The 6,436-nt window shown below is 33.7% G+C and overlaps 1 pseudogene; it reads left to right on the forward strand.

Annotated features, from left to right (window-relative positions):
- Positions 1–400: 400 nt before the first annotated feature.
- LOC110667148 (glucan endo-1,3-beta-glucosidase 8-like) lies at positions 401–4,657 on the forward strand (annotated as a pseudogene).
- Positions 4,658–6,436: the final 1,779 nt, after the last annotated feature.

Genomic DNA, 6,436 nt, shown 5'->3' on the forward strand with positions numbered 1-6,436 from the left:
GATATTTTGAATAAATTCCCATAATTTTTTTATACATTGAAGTACCATAAATTACACCCAAAATAATTAAGTAAAAATTCAAAACATTGCATATGCATTTAATTTGATTTTAAAAAGGCCTAATCATACTAAAACTTCAAACATTTTTGTCCTTTGGTGATTTAATCTAATTATTTTAATTTTGACACAATCGGCCAATTTTTCAAATTTTGAAAAATAAAATTTTAAATTGAATTTGGGAGGAGCATGCTTTTACTGACGTGGCTTTCCAAGTGACATTTTTTTAATTATTAAATGGTATAACCCACATGCTACATCGCTTAAAATTTTTTAAACTTCTACCTCCCTTCGCCCCCCTCTCTCTCTTTGTGGCATTTTTTTTTTTTTTTTGCATTACTATTATGTTGCAATTAGGAATGAGCCTTTTCTCACATCCTATAATGGGTCATTCATAAACTTGACCTTCCTAACACTTTAAAACATTTAAAATGCTCTCAATGAAGTTAGGTAGGAGACTCTATAAAGGACACTGCAACCTTCAATGCCAATGTATACAACTCACATGATGACCAGCCTTATTCAACTATTGGAAGATTCCACCTTAATATTAGTGATCTCATTACCCAAATCATTTAGTTTATGAATAAGAATAATGCATCTTTCATTGTAAACATTTAACCTTTTCCTAACTCTACATAGAAATGACAACTTCCCCATTAACTATGCTTTCTTTAATGAAGCATCATAACCAATTATAGACAAAAGTATTAGGATTCAGTACAATATTTTTAATGCCAACTTTGACACCTTAGTCGTAGCACTCAAAGCAGTAGGGTTTGGAGAGGTTGTAACACCCCTATATTCAGTAGTGCGTTCTACTGTTCCGGTAATCGGTTTCTGTCCGGACAGCTAGGATGCCTGAAACTACACTTAAATGTTAGCGAGGAGACATCAAATAATGAAATACAATAGAGGAGAATACAAGAAAAATAAAGAAAAAAATAAGAGCAATGAAATGTAACTAAGTTAAACGAGCCAAAAACCGTAGCGATGGGTGACAGCACCGAGAAGTTGCAGCGTGGACCGTTGACTAGCCCTGGACCACGGGGAACCCTAGAAAATATTTTTAAGACTTAAATAAACATCTATTGAGGTATAATTTACTTAGAAAATGTCAAAGAAAAATTAATTAATTAGTACAAAAAAAATGAGAAATCGAGAAACCGACAAAATCGACGTTACCGAAAAATCGGGAGTACAATCCGAATAGAGGCATTTTGGTCAATTGACACCCCGAGTTTGCTTTTGACCTAAATGTCCATGAAAAGTAAGTGGTAGTATATTTTGAAAATTTGAATGAAAAATGAGATTAAAGATAAAATATGATTAAGAGAAATTAAGTGGAAAAATATGGGAATAATTAAAAGTTTAATTATAATATTATTAATTTAAGTTAAGTGGAGCATTAGTGGAAAATTAGTGGACTATATAAACTCACTTAAGGAAAAATACTCCACTAATGTTTTCTTCTTCCTCTCAAATTCATCTTTGTCGAATTCCTTTCTCCCTAAAGAACTCCATTGCCGTCCCATGTGTGAAGCTTCATCCACTCAAGATCAAGCCATCCAATCATCAAGTTGTCTTCACTAAAGTTAGACTACACCTCTTGGGCAGCATTTTGGGAGAAAAAATGGAGAGATTTGAAGGAGTTTTGACAAGTTTCACTTGAGGTACATGTCCAATCTTCTTTCATTTCTTTGTTAAAGTTTGTGTTAGTGTTGAGAGGAGTTGATTTATGGAAGAAAGTGGAAGATTTGTTGAGTTAGTGAATTGTTCAAATTTTGGCAGCCCTTATGTCCATGGAGAATGAATTATTTCTTCATGTATTTGGTGACTTGGGGTATTGATTTAAGTGCTTAAATGTATAGGAGTTGATTTACAATGTATATAGTTTGAATTGTAAGTTTGAAAAGTTAAAATGGAAGCTTGATGTATATTTGTTACTTGGGCAGCCTTATGGTGAAGATTGAAAGTGTTTATTCATGAAAAGTTTATTGAATTATGGTACTAAAAGTGGCAGCATATGTATATGATTTAGTAGAGAATGAATATGTAATTTTATGATGGAAGTTATGTGTAATGGTTAGGAATATTATGTGTATATGTTGTTACAAATGGACTTTATAATTTAGGAATTGTATTTGTCATTGTATTCTGCCCAAAGTGACTGTAAAATGAAGTGATAAATGGTTATGGTATGATACAAATGCAGAATTTGGTTTGGGAATGAAGTTATAACTAGTTGAATGTGTGATTGGTTTGGTGCTTTAAAAATGTGTTAAGGGCAGTATGTGTTTTAGGCTATAAATGGAATTGTGTGACTCCAATTGGTTTAAGGCCAATTGGAGGTAAAACTAGGCACAAAATGTGCCAACTTTCATGTTGGAAACCTACCTCAATTCTGTCCAGAAAGTGACATGAAAATTGACCAAATCCGGATTGATGACATTGCAAACCTGAAAATTGACCATTTTGAACAGCAGTCAGTATTTTGGCCATAACTCACTCAAAACGGGTCTAAATGACCTGAAATTTATATAGTTGGAAAGTTTAGACATAGGGCTACATCTTTTGTATAGACCACAAAACCCAGAAATGACCATAAGCAAGTCAAAATGCTTGCACAAATTCGGGTATAAAAACTGCCAGAATTAGAAATGACCTAAAAATGACCTAAGTTTGCCATTTTAGTGCAATCTGTCTAGTAATAGTAAAATGACCATAACTTGGTCTAGTAAACTCCAAATGACCTAAAATTTGTGGCAAAAGTTCACTAAGACATAGACCTACAAGTTTGTAATTCTGACTAGAACCCAAAAACCGAGGAAACTAGGTCATCCGGCTAGGTCAAAATAGCATACCAAAATCTGATAATTGCAATAAAATGCAATACACTTGAAAATGAAATTAGTAATATATACCAACACTAAAAGATTATAAAATGTGACATATTGGTAACATTAAAATTAATTCACCTAGTGTGTATTAAATGTCAACATTATAGGTTGACTAATGAAATGAATTGAAGGGAATAGTACTAAGAAAATTTAGATATTGGATTTTATTGTTAGAAAAAATTTAACTGAGTACTGAAACACTTTAAATTGTGTGTTTCAGTTGAAAAGGATATTGAAAAGCATAAGGAACATTGAGTCAAGGCCTAGAGGCGACTCAAATCAGGTCTGTGCACAATACTTTTTATATTTACTGCTTTTACTAGAAAATTTATTTGGAGAAATGAGTTATGAATTATTTTTTATTGTTTTGGCTTTTAGAATTTTATTTGGAAATTATTGTGTTGCCTACTTTTCAAATGGAAATTTTGAGATAAAATGTGATTTGTGGTTTGTATGAAATATTTAAATATTGTGATTTGAAATTGTTTTGATTCACACTTGGCATGGCAATATTACTATGTTCCTCCTCCATTTATGAGGTGAGTATGACTATATTCCTCCCTCTCTGACTTGCCAGTCTAAGGTGAGTATGGATGAGTACTCATTAGCTAGCTGGCCACCTCCCTCATTGATTTCGATTAGTGGGGTGAGTATGCCTTGTCGTGGTGTACAACACGGCATGTTCGAAAAAATTTGTGTCATGACCTAAGTTGTGTCATGACCTAAGTTGTGTTACTCATTAGCTAGCTGGCCACCTCCCTCATTGATTTCGATTAGTGGGGTGAGTATGCCTTGTCGTGGTGTACAACACGGCATGTTCGAAAAAATTTGTGTCATGACCTAAGTTGTGTTATTGATTGGCAACACTATGTTATTCAATTGTACTTGGTCTTGAGTAGTTGTAAAATAAAGTTGTAAATTATTTTGGCCTGTCAAAATGTTGTATTACAATTCTCTTATTTCAGCTTTTGAAATACTCAATTATTTTGCACTTTATCTTTGGCATTGCTAAAAATGATATTGAATTGAGTTTGAACTGTGTTAAGGACACTAATTTGAATTGACCATATTGGAGTTTGGAATTGAACAAATATATTGGAAGTGCTTTTTACAAGTTTTTGAAGAACTGTTTTGCTCCAAATACAGACGGCACTCTGCTGAAATTTTTACAGAAATTATTGATATTTCAGATTTATAATTTGATTTCACTTCATTTAAAAAAAAAATTTAACATTTGTCAAAAGTGCTCACCACTGTAAAAAGAAATAAGAAAAGGTTTAAAATTTCTTGTAGCGTATTTAATGGGTTATCAGTAGATGAAGTTTAATAATTCATTAGGTATACTACGGGATCATGTTATGCCTTACGGAGGGGTAAGGTGTGACAGAGGTGACCATTATGATTGAGGGAGGTAGTTTGTTCCACCAATGGGGATAAGAGTGCAACTATAGACTATGACTACAAATTTTGCAATGAGTTGTCACTGTGACTTGCAAGCAATAGAGCCACTCGACTCTGGTCTAAATTCATAAAAATTTACTTGTTTTTGTCTTCTTCATGAGGATGCAAAGAGCATAGCTCTTGAAAATTTTGAGTGCCATTAGGGAATCTTTCAGTATGATGGCCGGCCTAAATTCGCATTAGATTTTACTAGTCAAGGTCATAACAAGTTTCCTAAAGAGAGATGGGGAGAGAAATAAAGGTGAGGGGAGAGAGGGAGGCAGAAGGAATTGTCTTTTAAAATTGTAAGTGATGTGACATGTGAGGACTACCATTCAATAAAAAATAATGCCACTTGAAATGCCACATTAATAAGAGCTGTAACACCCTCACTGTAGTAATTCCATACATTCTACTATTCCGGTGACCGGTGTCGGTATGGATAACTAGAATGTCTCGAAAAATATTTAGACTAGAGTGAGGAGCCATAAATAACTCAAATATTAATAAGAAAAAAATTTAGGAAAAATTTTAGAAATAAATTACAACCAAGTTAAATGAGACGGTGCCCTAGCGATGGGTAACCCAGTGGGAAGTTGCGGTTTTCGCAACTAGAAGCCCTAAACCTAGGAGAAAATTTGTGAAATAATTTTTGAGACTCCAGAGAAGAGTCATTGAGGTTTCTATGGCATTAGAATGCCAAGAAAAGAATTAGAAAAATTTTTAGATTGGTACAGACAATTTTAGTCTGTTAAGCCAAATGAAGGGCATTTTGGTCATTTCGCCTTCAGAGACAATTTTTGGCTAACTTGTCCAATTAAGTAAATAATTATTATGATCTAAAATATGAATAAATATTGCTAAAAATTTAATTGAAAATGAGTAGCAAAGAAAAGAAAAAGAAAATGAAAGAAATTGGGAATTATGACATCACATGATGTCATTAACAATGCCTCCACTCAATCACCATTTGACAAACTAATAAAAATGGATAAAAATGAACTTAAAATGGGAAAAAGCCATCTTCTTCTCCCAAAATCTGCCGTCCCAATTCCTCTTTACCATTCTCTCTCAATTTTCTTCATTTCCACCATAGATCCACCATTCCAAGCTTTCAAACCACCACCCTCTCTTCACCAAAATTGTTAGAAACCTTGAGGGAACTTCATATCCAGCCTTGAAGTGAAGAAAACACACCAAATTTCCAAGTGAGAAATCTGGCCAGAAGTGGAATATAAGGGGGAAGTGGAGTTTGATTGAAGCGAAGGGTGATTGAAGGTTGTTTGAAGCCAAGAGACCAAGGTTAGTGCTATCAATCCCTTTGGATTTTGAAGTTACACCAAATTGATTTAGGTTTTGCTAAATTGCGAATTTGATGTTATGTTGATAAATTGATGTGTTGAGATTAATTATGGAGTATTTCAAGTATATTGAATGTGATTGAAGTTGGTAGTAGTGTGGAATGGGACGTATTGGAAGTGTTGTGTTCATGCAGAATTTTCTAGACTTTGAGTCTAGTACCTAAATGTGACCATAAGTAGAGTTACGTTACTCCAATTGGTGTGAGACCATTTGGAAATTAAACTTAGGACATAATGACGCATTTTTGGTGAAGAAACCATGCCCAGAAAACCAACTTAGGATAACCTAAAAACTGCCCCAATCCCGGTGACCAACATGCTATCCCTGGAAAATGACCAATTGAACAGTATTTGTTCAAATGGTCATAACTCGTAGAGATGTTCAATTGATCTGCAATTTTACCAGGAAAAATATGAGACATAGACCTACAACTTTCATGAAGAAACAAATTCAAATTCTAATCATAACCTAGTCAAATTGCAACTTAGGTAACCAAATCTGCCAGAACCAGTTTTGCCCAAAATTCTGGATTCTGTCCAATCCGGCCAATTATGGTTTTTAGGCCATAACTTGAGCTACAAAACTCCAAATGGAGTGATTCAAAAAAGTAAATGTAACTAGACAAAATAAGGAACAACTTTCATGAAGACAATTTTATCAAATTCCTACTGTACAAA

This window comes from Hevea brasiliensis, chromosome 3, assembly GCF_030052815.1.
Source record: "Hevea brasiliensis isolate MT/VB/25A 57/8 chromosome 3, ASM3005281v1, whole genome shotgun sequence".
Lineage (NCBI taxonomy): Eukaryota > Viridiplantae > Streptophyta > Magnoliopsida > Malpighiales > Euphorbiaceae > Hevea > Hevea brasiliensis.